The sequence below is a fragment of the Mirounga angustirostris genome, unplaced genomic scaffold, assembly GCF_029215605.1.
Source record: "Mirounga angustirostris isolate CCGP_5_RB_7025 unplaced genomic scaffold, mMirAng1.0.hap1 SCAF_8, whole genome shotgun sequence".
In the NCBI taxonomy this organism is placed as follows: domain Eukaryota; kingdom Metazoa; phylum Chordata; class Mammalia; order Carnivora; family Phocidae; genus Mirounga; species Mirounga angustirostris.
The window spans coordinates 40,966,203-40,985,872 of record NW_026991716.1 but is presented as its reverse complement, the minus strand read 5'-3'; the positions used below and the strand labels follow the sequence as shown (position 1 = coordinate 40,985,872).

The following is a 19,670-nucleotide window of genomic DNA, read 5'->3' as shown; positions in this document are numbered from 1 at the left end:
TCTTAGACCTCTCCAGGGCCATGGCAAGATCTGATACAAGTGAGGAGACCTGAAGCTTAACTTCATTAACTTCATGGTAAATCCACTTGTGTGTTTGTTCAGTGTGTGTGTTGTTTAAAATAAACTTGGAAGTTATTACAGGATCAAGAAAACACAATATAAATAGACAAATAATATGAGTCTATCAATATAGTATCGTAAAATAGTAAAGCTGCTTCCCACTATAGATAGACAGACAGATAGATAGATAGATAGATAGATAGATAGATAGATAGATAGATAGATAGAGTTTGCTGGATAAGCTATATGTAAAAGCTCTAAATTGATTTTTAATTTAAATCAAATATTTTATATCTAATCGTTCCTCAGCCTTATGGGTTCTATGGGGATTATAAATGTAATTCTTACCTTTAGGGAGTTTATAAGTATTGGGATAATATACTCACATGGCATAAGAGTAATTTACAACATTATGATAATTATATCTAATAACTGTGTGCATTGTGTGTAAGAATCTTGCTATCTTCACAACAACTCTGAGTTACCCAGAGAGAAGTCATTTTACAACTACAGAAACACAATCAGCAAGTAAATCTTGGAGCTAGGATCAGGATCCATGTCATTTGCCTCTTTATCTTTTTTATCCTTAAGTTTTTAAAAATCATTTCCCTCTTTTGTAAATAATGAAACACTTTTTATAGTTTCATGAAGTATAATTATACTGGATTAGTTTCGTAGGGTTGCTGGCAACAAAGTACCACAAGCCCAGGAGCTTAAAGCAAATATACTGTCTTGACTCATAGTTCTGGAGGCTAGAAGTTCTAAATCAAGGTGTCAGCAGGCTTGGTTCATTCCGAGGGTGCCAAGGAAGAATCTCTTCCCTCTCTCCCTCCTAGCTTCTGGTGATTACTGGCAATCTTTGGGATTGGTGGGTTTAGATGGATCCTATCTCCTCTGCTTCCATCTTTACATGGCATTCTCCCTGTATCTTTGTGTCCTCACATGGTCATCTTTTTATTAGGATACTGGTTACATTGGATTTGGGGTTCACCCTACTGCAGTATGACCTTGTCTTAACTAATTACATCTATAATGACCTTATTTCCAGGTAAGATTACATTCTGAGTTAGTGGGGTTTAGGACTTCATATCTTTTTGGGGAGACACATAGTTGAATCCATAACATATACTTAGGCAGATTATTATTGTTTGGTAAATCTCATTTTTCTCTTTGAAATTCTGTCAGTAGAGAGTTTAAAGGAAAACAATTCCTAATTGGCCACAGAAGCCACATTACTTTAAGCGAGCCATTTAACCTCTTGCGATGAAGAAAAGATAATGTGGTCTTATCTATATTATAGTGTGCCTTTGAGAATCTAGTGAAGTGATACTTTAAAAATGCTACTGCTTGTTTTTTTCCAGTGGAACATTAATTTCAGATAATTGCATTTTCATTGAAAATTGACAGTGGCATTCCTTTTACTTATTAATGTTCTCTCATCAGATCAGTAGAGGTCAATATAAGTGGTGGTGTCTGTTAAGTTTTCTACACATGTATCCAGACTTTAACTAGATTATCAGAATCCCACATCCTTTTTCACTAGTACTATAAAAATTGTGGTATTAAAAAGCCCTAGAATTAACTCTTATGTTTTTTAACTAAAAATATTATAACTTAACCTTCAAGTTAGTTATTCCAGAAATCTTTATGATAAAAAGTGAAAAAAACAATATTTTATTATTCTAAAATATATGTATTTTAAGAGAAGGCCTACGTACTTTTTTATGTGACAGGTTTTTTTCTCATACTTGTTTGTAATTACTGTCATGGAATTGGAGCATTAAAAAAACTTGTTTCTTGTGCTCATAAAATTGTTCCTATTTTCTCTAGATTGACAGATGAATAGTGCAAAGCTGGCATTGACTTAAACATTTTTAGAAGGAGATCCCAGAAACTTTTTTGAAATCATATTTAATCATGTGAGTAGCAGAACAGAAAATGGAAAGAAAAAAGAAGAAAGCATTTGAAATATATGCCAGTCAGACAGTCTGTGCCTTTAAATGTGGCAGCAAAGGTTATCTGAAGAAATGTTTGCATTGAGCCTTTTGACCATTCTACAACTCAGGAAGGATGCAACAGTTTTGTTAGTTAAAAAACACTATACAAATGTTGAGGATGTCTGCATGACATTAGGGGATTGAAATCATTTTGTCATCCTGTGATAAGAACAAGGCCAGGTGGCTCCATTCTGTGGCTTAGGATGTGGGTTTCTTTGGTTTTGCTAGTCTCTGATGCTGAGGGAAACAAGGTATGTGTGCAAAATGAGCTTTTTTTTAAGGGGCATGTAGCGTGATAGCATAATTATTGGCCACGGAATCTGTTCTATTGGGCATTTTGTGACATGCTGTTTTCTTTTTTGTTTGTTTTTATTTTTATTTATTTTTATTTATTTATTTATTTTTTAAAGATTTTATTTATTTATTTGAGAGAGAGAGACTGAGAGAGAGAGCACATGAGAGGGGGGAGGGTTGGGAGGGTCAGAGGGAGAAGCAGACTCCCTGCCAAGCAGGGAGCCCGATGCGGGACTGGATCCAGGGACTCCAGGATCATGACCTGAGCCGAAGGCAGTCGCTTAACCAACTGAGCCACCCAGGCGCCCTATTTTTATTTTTTATTTTTTTTTTTTACCCAGAGTTTTATGTGGATCATGCTAAGCAATTACAAATACATTGTTTAAGATAGAAGTGTTTGGCGTTACTCTTATTGTATTTGATGGTCAGATGATTATTTGCTGTAGTGTGTATTTCAAAAATGAAAATTGCCAATTTCTAGGTCGAATGGCCTATGATGCATATATAAAGGAACTTTCTTCTTCTTCAGCAGAATGCCTCATACTAGGGTCTAGCACCGTTGCCCTAATACATGGCGTTCATTTCCTTAACACAGTCACCCTGAAATCTCAGTCTTGCCCCTTAGTCTTTTGGTTTTTCCTTACTTTGCTTTTGTTCATTAAAAAACAGCATTCTCATTCACTTGTTTACATATGAGAAAACTTACAGTTCAACTTACATACCATAGGAAGTTTCAACTTAGTCAAGATTCTTATCACCCCAGTAAGTTTAGTTTCCACTTGTTTCACACTTACTTTAGTGTGCTATCCTTCTCAGACCCGCCTTCCTTCTTTCTAAGATAGTCAGGGTTACACTCTTGAAACTGCAGATGAGAAACTGCCTTCATATATTCAGCATCCTCATACAGGCATTTTGGCCTAAGTTATCCTTAATCCTAATGACAGTTTTGTAAACTTTCTTTTTTATTTTTCCATTGTTTAGTCATTCCTTCATTGGTCATCCTCCAATCTTTTTTTTTTTTTAATGATAGCTTCACACGTACAGTAAGATGAGTTTGCACAATATAAGCTGCCAAGTAGTCACATACCTAAGATGAAATTTTGCCTGTGGTGAAAAGGTTGTCTTCACAATTCTCATAACTTTGGAGGTCAGTTGTCACTTTGCAAATGGCAAGGCGGGAATGTGCCCAAATGCAGAGAAGAAGAACTTAAAAATCATTTTTACTGTGAGCTCATTATGATGATGTCTGTGCAAGGCATTGTTTCTAACAATTCCTGAATCATACCTATATATAATGGATGTAAGGCAAATCTTTGAATGAATGAATGATACAGATATCAAACTACCTGTCATTTGTAACCAAGAAGGCAACACACAAGGTGTTCACCTTGAGGATTCTTCATCTGCAATTAGCTCGAAGTTAGGAAAGAAGCTGCTTCCTCAGGTTAGACGCCAGCTCTCTCAGGATTTTGAGTAGGCTGTAATTCTGCTGCCACTTGTGTCTTTACATGGCTTGCATCCCAGGAGGGACGGATTGTCAACAATATTATTATTCTGATGTAAATATAGCTATTTCAGTGATGTAAGCATTGATGATTAAGAATTTTAAAACTAATTTAGGTCTTTTGCTTTTAGACATGCTATTGAATTACTAAACATAGATCTTTTGACACATTTTGAACCAAATTATGCTGAAAAACACAGCACTTCCCTCAACTTCTAAGCCATTTAATGTAAACTTCAGCTTAAAGCCTTTACTTTAAAAATAAATTGAGGTAAAGTTCCTAAGGCCAAATGTGCCCAAAAATGTTAAAAGGTTTATCTTTTTTAAAAGATTTTATTTATTTATTTGAGATGGAGCGAGCGAGAGAGAGAGACAAGCAGGGGAAGCAGCAGAGGGAGAGGGAGAAGCAGACTCACTGCTGAGCAGGGAGCCCAATGCGGGGCTGGATCCCAGGACCCCGGAATCATGACCTGAGCCGAAGGCAGACGCTTAACCAACTGAGCTACCCAGGTGCCCCAAAGAAAAGGTTTAAGTGAAAACATTAGACGTGTTTCTAAAAACAGATCTTGGCAAGAGCAAAATGATTTGCTTTACAGTGATCACATTTGTGATTATTTGAGACAACTTTTTTCTTTTAAAATCCTGTGTAGCTCAATTAAATTTAAGTGAGTTCTTGATAAAGCTAGTAAACATAATCTGTAATCGTTTATATTTCCCTTTCCTTTACTCATGTATTTATACATAACGTTTCCCCTAATTTGATTTCTAAGTATGGTTTTGCACTCCTCTTTGTTTTGTGTTCGGGCAGAGAGGATATCACATAGAGATCTCTATATAATACAATACGACTAGCAAAACTGGTTATGAGGTTAATTGATTTACGTTTATTTAAAACTAATTTCTTAGAACTAGAGGAGGGATGCATAACACATTAGGTATCATTTTCAAACATGTTACAGATAAAGTGATCATTTTTACAGAATGAATGCCAGGACATAATTGACAAGTACAAATGTACATAGAGAAAGTGGGATATCTTGTCATGAAAATGTATTACCATGGTGAATTTGTCTCCAGCAACGCAAAGTAAAACCTCACATTTAATTTTTCTGTAAATAAGGAACCAAAAATTACTTCTCATCCCAGAAAATGGTTTTGTTCAGGAAGTAGGATTTGTTTTACAAACTGCACACAATGCTTTCATCCAATTGACTATACTAAATTTCATCTTCACTATCAACTGAAGACCATCATCTCCTACAGTCCTATTTGAACCTCCATTCTCTTGTCTTATTGTAAAGTAGCACTTTGACTAGAAGGGAAATTTTCCTCTTTGGAGTTTCCTAGAGACAGTCATAGTAAAAGGGATGGGTATTGAAATCTTAGAGGAATAAACCATCAAGGTTTCCGGATTCCTCCTTCTTTGCAGACCCACCATTTTTTTCTCCCCACCCCCATGCCTAAAATAGATCAATTTAAGTTTTACATATTGGGCTTTCATGTAAGATTTTAAGGACAAAATTACAGCTGCTTAAACAAAGAAAAGAATACTAGTGTTAAATCACTGGGCTGGATAATCTTTAAAGTCTCTTTTTTCTCCCTTCTTCACTGTTTCTCAAAATAGAAAGTCTGTTTTCCTGAGATGCTTCTAAATATGAAGATGTGTAAGTGAATTTTTCTAGAAATTTAAATTATATGGCAGATACACCTTAAGATATTTTGTCAACAAAGAACAAATAGATGAACTATATAAAGGATTTTTATAAGTAATTGTATGAGTACATTTTGTATGGTGGAGGTGATTCATGGAAATAATGGTTAGACAGGGTGGGGTTGTAGAAAAATCCCCATCTTACATTAGTAAGAAAAAACTAAACCTAATGGGGTGAGTGAACTTTTAAAATCTGTTTTAATTATGGAACTATTGACTTGGCAACTCAAACAATATAGTACTTTGTGAATGTTGAGCAATAACTTTTGACCTGTCTTTAGTAACACAAATATGCACAGTCATTTTCCATTTAATATTTAATAATATATTATAGTTTCTATGCAGGTTTAGTCACCGTTTTTTTTTTCATTGTCTCATTATTCATTTTACTTAACTATTGAAAGTTATTTAATGAACATGAGAAATATAGCCTAATGTCTGATGTCCTTACTAAGTGACTAATTCCTATTTTTTCATTAATGTTTCTGTTAAGAGCTAATGGCTACTGGGGGTGCAGTAGTGAACAAGAGGAGATTTCTGTCTTCATGAAGCTTACATTCTAATGGCAGAGGCAGAGAGGAAACAAGTAGATACACGATATGCCTGATAGTGATAAGTCCTAGGATGAAAAATAAAGTAGATTTAGGGGATACAGTATGATGGAAGCTGATATTTTCAATATGGTGGCCAAGGAAAGCCAATACGACAAGTGATGCTTGAGCAGAGATTTGAGTCAAATTATGCCAGTATCTGGGGAGAAAATTTCCCATCTGAGAGAATAGTGAATGTTAAAACCTTTAGTTGGGAACATATTAGGTGTGTTCAAGGAAGAGTGCAAAGACTGTTTGGTAAGGATACAGTGAATATGGTAGCTAAGGTCAAAGAAGCCAGACCTTGCAGGCTGTGGTCAGAAGTTAGGATTTTATTTAAATATATGTATATATGTTAATTGGAGGACTTTGATTAAGAGAGGGAAATGATTAGATTTAAAGGGCTTACTGTAGCTTCTGTATAGAGGAAGGACATTCCATGAGACAAAGGGTGTAAGGTTTAAGCAGAAAGATCAGCATGGAGGCTACTGTAATAGCTCGCTAGGAATGATGGCAACTTGGATTAGGACAGTAGCAGTTGGAGATGTGCAAAGTGATCAAATTGTAGAAATATTTTGAAGGTAGTTGGCAAGATTTTCTAATAGACCAGATGTGGAACATAAGAAAAAAGAAAGAAATCAGAGTTAATTCTAAGGCCTTTGGGCTAAAGAATTGGGTGAATGAATATATATAGTCACACTAGTTCACGTAAAAGAGAATTGGAAGTTTAAGATGTTCAAAAAACACATTGTGTACAAATAGTTTGGGATGAGTACATACATAAAGGTGGGAGACCCTATAACTTATTGGCTCTGAAATGAGCAAACTTGGATATCACTCCACAACTGAGCTCTGCTATTAATGAAAGCATTTGTTGCTAAAAAAATAATCATGCTTTGCAAAAATACACAACATAAACAACAAAAACATAGGACTTATGGGAAAATAGTATTCTGGTATAATACTCAAAAACTTGTTAGTGACATATTTTTTTAAAAGATCATAAATGTTAAGTGGTTAACAAATAAATACTGCGATGTATTTGGTACTTTAGATTTCAAAATATATTATTCCCTGGTGGAAGTGGCTATGGAAAGCGTTGCAAGATTGTGAGTTTCTGTGGAGTGATGCAAGGAGGCTTACTGAAATCTGAAGGAAAATTGTAACACCAGATGTGAATGGGTGTGAGTCACACCTCACACAGTGAACCGAGGTAGCTGGTAGATGTTTGTTTTGAAGTGTGTGCTTTTCATGTATTCCTAGTTCAGCTGGGTGCAGTTTTTTGCATTCACCTTGTTTCTTCTGGAGGAAATCTCTCATAAATGAGCAAATGTGAAATTTGAGTTATACCATTATTCCCTAATTTATTAATTGTACTTGAATAATACATTTTCAAAAGAAGTTGTACAGCAGAACTAACATCTAGTGACTTTGGGCACATTACTTACCCTCTTGGAGCCTTGATTGCCTCATATGTAAAATAGGGATAATAGTATTCACCTTATAGGGCTTGAGGGAGGGTGAAGTGAATGTATGCATGCTCGTTGGGAAGAGAATATTTGTTAAAAATTGAAGACTTTCCTATAACCTCTATTTAGAAATTGCTTTATCTAGAAAAATTAAAAATGTAAAGATACATGTTTTTATGATCTTTATTTCTCTAGTTTCGTATCGATGTAGGTACATAGGTTTAGCTTTTTATAGATGATTTATGTAAGCAATAATGCCTTGCTTTCCTGTGGGAGTACATGGTAGAAAGTTAGCATGAGATTTTTGCTTAATTTTCTCTGTAATGATAAATTCCTTTATTAAAACAGTATAATTATGTAACTGCTAGCTAATTGATACTATATCTTTCATCTTCTTTCCTCTTTCCTTTACTCCCTTTGTCTCAGTTGAGGCCTTAATTTTTCATCTTTCGTATTACCATAATAAAATTGAATTTCCTCTGTTTTCTGCCTCTTTCTCTGTCCCTGGTACTAAGATGTACCTTCTTCCTCTGTGGCCCCAATTCATCCATCCTCCCTACTACTGCCAGAGTGACAAAGTGATCAGCCCATCTGCTTGCTCAGAACTCTCCTCACTCCCCAGCCATCTCCTCCTATGACATCACACACCGTGGCCATCCTGAATGATCTGATTCTTGCCCGAGTTGCTAGAGATGCCTGGAGTGTATCTGTCTGTTGCAGACCCATCCACTCTTTATGTATATCCCTTCCACAGCAATTCAACTGGATGATAATTATTCCCAAATTATGGCCTCATTGAAATCTAAGCCTTTTATGCTCAGAGATTTTATATTTCTTGTTACCCTTTGGAGGTCTAGCCCATACCAGATGTTCAATAAGTATCAGGGAAATAAATGAGGGAAGGAAGGTCTGAACATTGAGCCAAGTGTAGATCAGGATTTTTATAGAATTGAACACCTGGGCTCAGTGTTAATGAGTTGTTTACTTCAGCTTTCATCATTCATTTTTCACTTAACTTCACATTCCTTTATTTTCTACAGCCAGGATAAAAATATTTTCAATATCTCAGCCATATATTGTAATGGTTTAAGAACACAGTGTCTGGAGCCACACGGACTTGGTTCTACTCTTGGCCCTGCCAATTACCAGTTTGATGACCTTAGGCAATTTATTAGACTTCTCAGTGCCATAGTTTCTTGATCTGTACAATAATTATACCTCATTTACCTCCTAGGCTTATTGTGATGATTAAATGAACTGTTAATTGTAGCTGGCACATGGTAAATAATCAGTATTTGCCATTATCTTAAGAACAGATGCCTGTTGCCCTTTCCTCTGTGGGTACTGGGTTCCTCAAGACATGATATTTTCTGGCTTTTCTAAGACTTCAGGGCAAACCCTGGCAGATTTTTGCCCAGCTATTATCTCAGCCAAGGAGTCATGATGGTATAACTTGCTGTTAAGTTTCAAGGACTTTTTCTCTTCTTTCACTCTAAATCATCCTTCCTCCTACCCTTCAAAAGTAGGAGCAAAGGTCCTGTAGGTCTTGATTCACAGACTCTATAGTCCTTTTTCTGACTATTTTCTCCCTCTGAATAGAAACGCAGTTGATTAACAACTGAGAGTCTCTCCCTGATAAGTTTGTTCAGCAGCTGTGCACATTCCCTTGCATAAAACAGATGCCCTTTCAGTAGATCACTGGTGAATCATTGCAGCTGGCTGACTGTGTTCTTTTTGCTGTCATTTTACAGTGGTTCAGACTTCTCAAGTATTATCCAGACCTTTTTTTTTTCTTGAACGTTTTTTAAAACAATTTTTTTTAATATTTTATTTATTTATTTGACAGAGAGAGAGCACAAGCAGGGGTAGCAGCAGGCAGAGGGAGAGGGATAGGGAGGAGCAGGCTCCCCACTGAGCAGAGAGCACAATGTGGGGCTCAATCCCAGGACCCCGGGATCATGACCTCAGCTGAAGGCAGATGCCCAACTGACTGAGCCACCCAAGCTCCCTGCTTGAACGTTTTTTTTAAACACAGAAGAAAATATAGAGAGTTACAAACAATCAGAAGAACATTCTCAAATGATTCTTGGCTACTTAAGAGGTGATGCTTCCTTTAAATTGAATCAAGAAGGGCGCCTGGATGGCTCAGTTGTTAAGCATCTGCTTTCAGCTCAGGTCATGATCCCAGGGTCCTGGGATCGAGCCCCATACTGGGCTCTCTGCGGGAAGCCTGCTTCTCCTCTCCCACCACCCCCCTGCTTGTGTTCCTTTTCTTGCTGTGTCTCTCTCTGTCAAATAAATAAATAAAATCTTTTTTAAAAAATAAAATAAATTGAATAAAGAAAATCTGGCCCAATTAAGGTGTCAGTCATTGATGCAAGTTAATCAAGGCTATTTTTAGTTCACCCAGTCTTGAAGCTCTCAAGGCAAACCCCCTTTTGTACTGCTCATTAGGCACTGTATTATTGCTCCCAATCCTGTACATGCCAACTGTTCAGCCAGCTATTAAAGGTGAGTAAAGGAAACAGTCAACAAAACAAAGAGGCAACCCACAGATTGGAAGAAGATATTTGCAAATGACACTACAGACAAAGCACTGATTTCCAAGATCTATAAAGAACTTCTCAAACTCAACACCCAAAAAACAAATAATCAAGTCAGAAAATGGGCAGAAGACATGAACAGACACTTCTCCAAAGAAGACATACAAATGGCTAACAGACACATGACAAAATATTCATCATCATTAGCCATCAGGGAAATTCAAATCAAAACCACATTGAGATACCACCTTACACCAGTTAGAATGGCAAAAATTGACAAGGCAAGAAACAGCAAATGTTGGAGAGGTTGTGGAAGGGGAACCCTCTCTGGAAAACAGTGTGGAGGTGCCTCAAAAAATTAAAAATAGAGCTACCCTATGACCCAGCAATTGCACTACTGGGTATTTACCCCAAGGAAACAAATGTAGTGAAAAGAAGGACCATATGCACCCCAGTGTTCATAGCAGCAATGTCCGCAATAGCCAAACTGTGGAAAGAGCTGAGATGCCCTTCAACAAATGAATGGATAAAGAAGATGTGGTCCGTATATACAATGGAATATTACTCAGCCACCAGAAAGGATGAATACCCAACTTTTACATCAACATGGATGAGACTGGAGGAGATTGTGCTAAGTGAAATAAGTCAAGCAGAGAAAGTCAATTATCATATGGTTTCACTTATTTGTGGAACATAAGGAATAGCATGGAGGACATAGGAGAAGGAAGGGAAAAATGAAGGGGGAAAATCGGAGGGGGAGATGAACCATGAGAGACTATGGACTCTGAGAAGCAAACTGAGGGTTTTGGGAGTGCGGTGGGGGGATGGGTTAGCCCAGTGATGGGTATTAAGGAAGGCACATATTGCATGGAGCATGGGGTGTTATACAAAAACAATGAATCATGGATCACTACATCAAAAACTAATGATGTAGAGCCCGTGGCGGACCTGCGACAAGCAGAGGAAATGGCTCAAAGGGGCTGTCCCAGACCTTCGGGAGCACTAGGCTAAGAACTGGAGGTGTCGTGAAAACCACCGCTCAACCTAAACCAAAATGGGAAAGGAAAAGACTCACATCAACCTTGTCGTCATTGGACACGTAGATTTGGGCAAGTCTACCACTAGTGGTCCTCTGATCTACAATGTGGTGGGATCGACAAAACTATCGAAAAATTTGAGAAGGAGGCTGCTGAGATGGGAAAGGCTCCTTCAAGTATGTCTGGGTCTTGGATAAACTGAAAGCTGAATGTGAACGTGGTATCATCATTGATATCTCCCTGTGGATATTCGAGACCAGCAAGTATTATGTGACCATCACTGATGCCCCATGACACAGAGACTTTATCAAAAACATGATTCCAGGCACATCTCAGGCTGCTGTGCTGTCCTGATTGTTGCTGCTGGTGTCGGTGAATTTGAAGCTGGTATCTCCAAGAATGGGCAGACCCGTGAGCATGCCCTCTGGCTTACACACTGGGTGTAAAACAACTAATTGTTGGTGTTAACAAGATGGATTCCACTGAGCCACCCTACAGCCAGAAGAGATACAAGGAAATCGTTAAGGAAGTCAGGACCTACATTAAGAAAATCGGCTACAACCCTGACACACTAGCATTTGTGCCAATTTCTGGTTGGAATGGTGACAACATGCTGGAGCCAAGTGCTAACATGTCTTGGTTCAAGGGATGGAAAGTCACCCGTAAAAATGGGAATGCCAGTGGAACCACACTGCTTGAAGCTCTGGATTGCATTCTGCCACCAACTCGTCCAACTGACAAGCCCTTGCGTCTGCCTCTCCAGGACGTCTACAAAATTGGTGGTATTGGTACTGTCCTTTGGGCCTAGTGGAGACTGGTGTTCTTAAATCTGGCATGGTGGTCACCTTTGCTCCAGTCAGTGTTACAACTGAAGTAAAGTCTGTTGAAATGCACCATGAAGCTTTGAGTGAGGCTCTTCCTGGGGACAACGTGGGCTTCAGTGTCAAGAACGTATCTGTCAGAGATGTTCGTCGTGGCAGTGTGGCTGGTGACAGCAAAAATGACCCACCAATGGAAGCACTGGCCTTATGGCTCAGGTGATTATCCTGAGCCATCCAGGCCAAATCAGTGCTGGATATGCACCTGTGGGGGATTGTCACACAGCTCACATTGCTTGCAAGTTTGCTGAGCTGAAGGAGAAGATAGATCATCGTTCTGGAAAAAAGCTGGAAGATGGTCCCAAGTTCTTGAAATCTGATGATGCTGCCATTGTTGATATGGTTCCTGGCAAGCCTATGTGTGTTGAGAGCTTCTCTGACTATCCTCCTCTGGGCCGTTTTGCTGTTCGTGACATGAGTCAGACGGTTGCTGTGGGTGTCATCGAAGCAATGGACAAGAAAGCAGCTGGAGCTGGCAAGGTCACCAAGTCTGCCCAGAAAGCTCAGAAGGCTAAATGAATATTATCCCCAATACCTGCCACCACAGTCTTAATCAGTGGTGGAAGAACGGTCTCAGAACTGTTTGTGTCAATTGGCCATTTAAGTTTAACAGTAAAAGACTGGTTAATGATAACAATGCCTTGTAAAAACCTTCAGAAGGAAAGGAGAATGTTTTGTGGACCATTTGCTTTTGTGTGTGTGTGTGTGTGTGTGTGTGGCAGTTTTAAGTTATTAGTTTTTAAAATCAGTACTTTTTAATGGAAACAACTTGACCAAAAATCTGTCACAGAATTTTGAGACCCATTAAAACAAAAGTTTAATGAGAAAAACAAAAACAAACTAATGATGTATTGTATGGTGACTAACATAACATAATAAAATAATAAAGGTGAGTAAGAAACAAGAAAATACTTTTTAGACAGAATGCAATTCCATATTGTTTCACCAAAATTCTTTATACACAATAATTGGTAAATGTAAAAGAAGTTACTTTATAAAGTTAGAAAAATTTTGGTTTCTATTTTTATTGCTGATTACTTACATGTGTTATTTCCCCAAATAATGTTTTAAATCATTAAATTTTACCTTTGATCTTTAGTTTATAATAATAATTATATAATAAAACTAGGGGCCTTCATCTTGATTCGATATGGATTTAAAAACAATCTGGTTGAAAACGGGGAGACATTTAACCAGCATTGGGTTTAAATGCTGTAGGTAGTGAGTTTTTTTCTTCTAAAATTTCAGAAGATGGTGATGATGCCCAGATATGTCAATCATTAGGTGGAGTGTTATTCTCTGACACTAAAGTTGAACTTAATGTTGCAGTAAAAATACACCTGACAATATTTTTTACTTAGTCGTTAATGCTGCTTTATTGAAGTATATTTTGCATAGTGTAAAAGTCACTATTTTAAGTGTTTAGTCTTTTTTTACATACATTTATAGGCATGTATATCCATCACTATAGTTCAGTTTTAACCATTTCCCATCCCCCCCAAACTTATTTTGATCTTGTTTGCAGCCTGACTCCCAGGCTTATTGATCTCCTTTCTATCTCTGTAATTTTGCCTTTTCTTGATATTTCATGTAATTGAATCACATTCATGGAGTTTTTTCCATGTGGCTGCTTTCATATAGCATGAATTTGAGGTTCATTCACATCGTAGCATGCATGGATCAGTATTTCCTTCATTTTCATTACTAAAGAGTATTCCCCTGTATGGACATACAACATTTTTCCCCATTTACTAACGGATGCACATTTGGATTATGTTTACTTTTGGTTCTTAAGAACAGTGCTGATATGAGCATATGCATACCGTTCTTTGAGTGGACATATGTCTTCTACTCTCCTGGATGGATTCCTTGGAGGGGAATTGCTGGGTTGTATGGTAAGATCATGTTTAAATTCTTAAGAAAATGTCAAACTGTTTTTCTAAAGTGGCTGTATTGTTTTATATTCACACCAGCAATATATAAGGATTCCATTTTTTCCACATCCTTACCAACACTTGTCATTGTCTTTTTGATTATGGCTATACTAGTAGGTATAAAGTGATATCTCCTTTTGGGTTTGTTTTGGATTTCTTTAATGACTAACTATATTGAACATCATTTCATTATCTTATTGTCCATTAATATATCGTCTTTGGAGAAATGTCTATTCAGATCCTGTACCCATTTATTAATTGGATTGTTCATCATCTTACTCAGTTTTAAGAATACATCTTTATGGGGCGCCTGGGTGGCTCAGTCGTTAAGCGTCTGCCTTCGGCTCAGGTCATGATCCCAGGGTCCTGGGATCGAGCCCCACATTGGGCTCCCTGCTCCGCAGGAGGCCTGCTTCTCCCTCTCCCACTCCCCCTGCTTGTGTTCCTTCTCTTGCTGTGTCTCTCCCTGTCAAATAAATAAATAAATAATCTTTAAAAAAAAATTAAAAAAAAAAAAGAATACATCTTTATGTATTCTGAACTCAAGTCCATCAGATATATATTTGTAGATATTTCCCATCTGTGAATTGTCTTTTCATTTCCTTAAAGTTGTCTTTTGAAGTGCAGATGTTTTCCATTTTAATCAAGTCTAATTTATCCATTTTGTCTTTTATTGCTGGTGTCCTGTGAGTTGAATGTTTAATATTTTCACATTTAATGTAAATATAGTAGTTATGGTGGGATTTACACCTGCTATTTTGCAGTTTGTTCTCTGTCTCATGCCTTTATTTCTTGCTCCGTGCCTCCTTACTGTCTCCCTTCTGTGAAATATTTTTTAGTTCACCATTTTAGCTTCTCTGTTCATTTTGTAGACTATTTTTAAAAAATATTTTTTGTGGTGCTTCCAGGAAACTGCAGTATGCATCTTTACTTATTACCATTTATTTCAGAAATACTACCTTAATTCTAGTAAAATATAGAAACTTTATTCTAATACACAGACATACCTCATTTTATTGCACTTCGTGCTTTATACATAATGCATTTTTAACAAATTGACGGTTTGTGGCCACGGGTCTATCGGGGCCATTTTTTCCAACAATGTTTGCTCCCTTCGTATCTCTGTGTCACATTTTGGCAATTCTCACAATATTTCAAACTTTTTCATTATTATTATATTTGTTATGGTGATCTGTGATCAGTGATTATGACTCATTGAAAGCTCAGATGGTTAGCGTTTTTTAGCAATAAAATATTTTTAAATTAAGGTACTGACATTTTTTAAGACATAATACTATTGCACACCTACTAGACTACAGTATGGTGTAAACATAACTTTTATATGTACTGGGAAGCCAAAATATTCATTTAACTAGCTTTGTTGCGATATTCACTTTATTGTAGTGGGCTGGAACTGAACCCACAATATCTCTGAGGTAGGCTTGTGTATCCTTTTTTTCTCCCCTCCTTTGTTCTCTTGTCATATAGATTATATCACTATAAACTTAGTGCACAGTGTTATAATTATTCCTTTTTCATAATCTTATGTCTTTTAAAGAAGAGAAGAAATGAGAACATGTATATTTGTAGGATCTTTTATATTTACCCACATATTTGTCATTTTCAGCACTCTTGCTAGATTTGAGTTACTATCTTATGTCACTTCCCATCTTTTTTCTTCCTGTTAAATAAAATTATATCATTAAATATATTACAATCCTTATATGTTAATATAATTATATTCTTTATAATGTATAAGTTAAAATTAAATTAAAATACATATTTTTATTGAGCTATAATTGACACATAACATTGTATCTGCTTAAGGCATACAATGTGTTGGTTTGATACATTTGTATATTAGAATATGTTTACCACTGTAACATTAACTAACGCCTCTATCACTTCACACAATTATTATTTCTTTTTTGTGGTCAGAACAATTAAGATCTATTTTCTTAGCAGCTTTGAAGTCTATGATACAGTATTGTTGCCTACAATCACTGTGCTGTGCATTTAATCTCTAGGACGTACCTTATCTACTAGTGACAAGTTTGTATTATTAAACATCTCCCCAATTCCCATTCCCCCAAGTCCCTGGTAACCACCATTCTGCTCTGTTTTCACAAGTTTGGCTTTTATAGATTCCACATATTAATAGTACCATCTAGTATTTGTCTTTATGTGTCTGACTTACCTCACTTAGCATAATGCCTTGGAGGTCCATCCATGTTGTTGCAAATGACAGAATTTCCTTTCTTCTCATTGCTGAATAGTATTCCATTGTATATATGTACCACATCTTTTTTATTCATCCATTGATGGACACTTAGTTTTTGTCCATGTCTTTGGCTATTATGAATAATGTTGTAGTAAACATGGGAGTGCAGACATCTCTTCGAGATCCTGTTTTCGTTTCCTTTGGATATATGCCCAGAAGTGGAATGGCTGGTAGTTCTATTTTTAATTTTTTGAGGAACCTGTCCACTGTTTCCCATAGTGCTGCACCAGTTTACATCCCACCAACAGTGTACTTATGGGTTTTCTTTTCTTCACACCCTCACCAACACTTATCTCTTCTGTTCTTGATAATAGTCATTATAACAGGTGTGAGGTGATACCTCATTATGCTTCTGATTTGCATTTCCTTAAGGATTACTGATACTGAGCATCTTTTTGTATGCCTGTTGGCCATTCAGATGTCCTCTTCTGAAAAATATCTATTTAGTTCCTTTGCCCATTTTTTAATCAGATTGTTTGTTTTTATGTTATTGAGTTGTATGAGTTCTTTATATGTTTTGGATATTAACCCTTTATCTGTTTGCAAATATCTTCTCTCATACCATAGGTTGCCTTTTCATTGTGTTGATTGTTTCTTTTGTTGTGCAGAAGCTTTTGAATTTGACGTAGGCCCACTTGTTGATCATGTCACTTTCCTTTCAATCTGAAAGATTTGCTTTAGTGTTTCTTATAAGGTAAGTCTGCTAGCAACATCTTCTCTCAATCTTTGTGTATCTGAGGATGTCTTTATGAAAAATGGTGTTACTGGATATAGATTTCTTGGTTGGCAATTTTTTTCTTTTAGCACTTTGAACATGGTATTCCATTGCTTCTTGCCTTCTTTTTTTTTTTTTTTTTTAATGTAAAGTTATCTGTTAGTGTTATTGTGATTCTCTATATGGGACCAGTCATTTTTCTTCTGGCACTTTTATAATTTTCTCTTTTTTGGGGGGCATATAACATGTCTAGGTATAATGTCTTTGAGTTTATTCTACTTGGGGTTTGTTGAGATTGGATGCATTGATTAATGTTGCTTTTTGTTTTTAAATCAAATTTGGTTTTCAGCCATAATTACTTTGAATATTGTCTTCTTTCCCCTCATTTTTTCTGGGACTCTGTTTATACTTATATTGGTGTATTTGATATTATATGAGGTTCTGTTGATTTATTTTTTGGTCATTGTTTTTCTTTCTTTTTTAGAATGGATAGTAGATTTAAGCTCAAATTTACTGATTCTGTATTTTGACAGGTCAGATTTGCTATTGAACCACTCTAGTGAATCATTCATTTCAGTTATTGTAGTTTTCAACTTCAGAATTTTGTTTTTTAATAATATGGCTTTATGATATTCCATTCAGTAGATCATTGATGTCATGCTTGAGTTCTCTGAACATGGTGGAACATGTTTAGTTCTTTGAATTAATTTATAATTGGTGCTTTGTAGTCTTTATCTGTTAAATCCAACATAAAAGGGCATTCAGAAATTGTTTCAGTTGGCCTCTTTTTTCCTGAGTCAGTAGGTTACACTTTTGTGTTTCTTTATATGTCCCATAATTTCTTTATGTTGAACACTGGAAGTTTTAGATAATATTTTATAGCAATTCTAGATTCTAATATTTTTTTCCCCTGAGGGTTGTTGTTGTGGTTCTTTTTGTGTGGTTGGTAATTATTTAGCCTAAACACCAAACTGTGTGGCCCCTGATGTCTCTGTTTAGTGTTTCCTGTTTTTGTTTTTTTAACCATCTTTATTTTTAAACCTTGCCTATTAGGTGTTTTCCTCTGTTTTCTGCTTAGCTTCATCTTTAATCAGTTATTGGTCAGAAATTATGCTCAAATAGTTGGAACCAGTATGGCTTCCTCTCTCTGGTTATAGATCTGTGCTGATTTGGGAAGCATATTCAGTGTATAGGCTATTTTAAGTTTTTCCTGGCTCTTATTTTCCACTGTGCTCTGTTGTATCTCCTCTGTGTGTTAGCTCAGATTCTGTTTTCTAAGAATGTATGAGTGGCTTGCACCCACTCCAGTCTCTGCTGCACATAGACCAGCCTCAGTCAGTGCAGGATATTTGGCGATCTCATCTGGCCCCATGTGGCTGTCTCACCTCCCAGAATTACCTATTAAGTTTCTCACTTGCCTGCCAGGCTGTTGCTTGCCTGAAAAAGACCCAATACTTCAAAGAGATGGAAACAGTGGCCTCCCTTTCTTCCATGTGCCACTAAGATCACCATTTTAACTGACAACACTTTAAATCAAGTGACCCCGTCTTTGACAGCAGCAGCTAAACTTGCAGTTATCACATTATGCCTTGCCCTAATTGAACTGCTGCACATGCAGAGCTGGGGTTCATCAGAAGCCCCAGGAAAAATCGTCACCAACTGATGCCGTTCTTACTCAAAGTTCAGTGGTTTTTATTAATAACCGTTTGTCAGTTTGTTGTAAGCCTCGGGTTGATTTTCTGAGTGCTGAAATGGTTGTTTTTGACAGTTGTGTTAAGCTTTATGGTGTTTTGGGGAATGAGGGTGGGGAGGACTTGTTGCCCTCCTATCATGCAGGAGTGAATCTGCATTTTTGTTTAAGTATGTTTGCTGTTTATTTTCCAAACTAAAATGGTTCAAATATGACAGATAATCAGAAATTCACGTTTTCATGGTTATCTTCTCTCCTTGTCTGAAATTCTGTATTTGAGGGAAAAAAATCCCACTGTGGAAGAAAATGACTCCCTTAATTCACATTTCAAAACACTTTTTGAGGTTAGGACTGCAGGAGACTAAATATGTGGGTTGAATATCTGAACAAGTGGTATATAGGGTATTAGCAAGAAGAAAAGCACTTTGTGTCAAATCATTCATTGTTCAAGTTCATAACTTTGATATTGCCTGCTCAAGCTAAGCCTGTCCTAACCAGGCTGAGCATTTAAGTAGAATTGGGCTGAAAGTAAGCAGGTGAAGATTAGAACTGTTAACATACATGTGTTTATGTTCACTCTCAAGAGATTACTCTTCTCTCTCACTCCTTTATTATCCATGGGATGTGATGTTTGTACTGGTCAAGAGCCCCTCGGGATGTGGAGTCAGACAGATATAGATTCTAACACCACCTTTGTGTCCCTGTATAAGTTACATGACTGATGTAAGTCTCAGTTTTCCTTTTGTAAAGAGATAAGAGTAATACCATTTTTATGTTTTCTGTAAGAATTGAATTATATCATTTCTATTATTGTTAGAGTTCTCTTAATGTCTAGACCAACACTTCTCTAAGCAGCAGTGTTGAATTGTTTTGCAAAGTAGATTTCTGTAAGAATAGAATCATGTGTCTGTTGGCCATCTGTATGTCTTGTTTGCAAAAATATCTACTCAGGTCTTCTGCCTACTTT

At 36.7% G+C, this 19,670-nt stretch overlaps 1 protein-coding gene and 1 pseudogene across 6 annotated transcripts in view; both read left to right on the top strand.

Annotated features, from left to right (window-relative positions):
- Positions 1–19,670, top strand: part of SUPT3H (SPT3 homolog, SAGA and STAGA complex component) — a 562,051-nt gene that overhangs the window by 206,259 nt on the left and 336,122 nt on the right. The window lies entirely within an intron of this gene.
- On the top strand, positions 11,094–12,898 carry LOC123837775 (elongation factor 1-alpha 1-like; annotated as a pseudogene).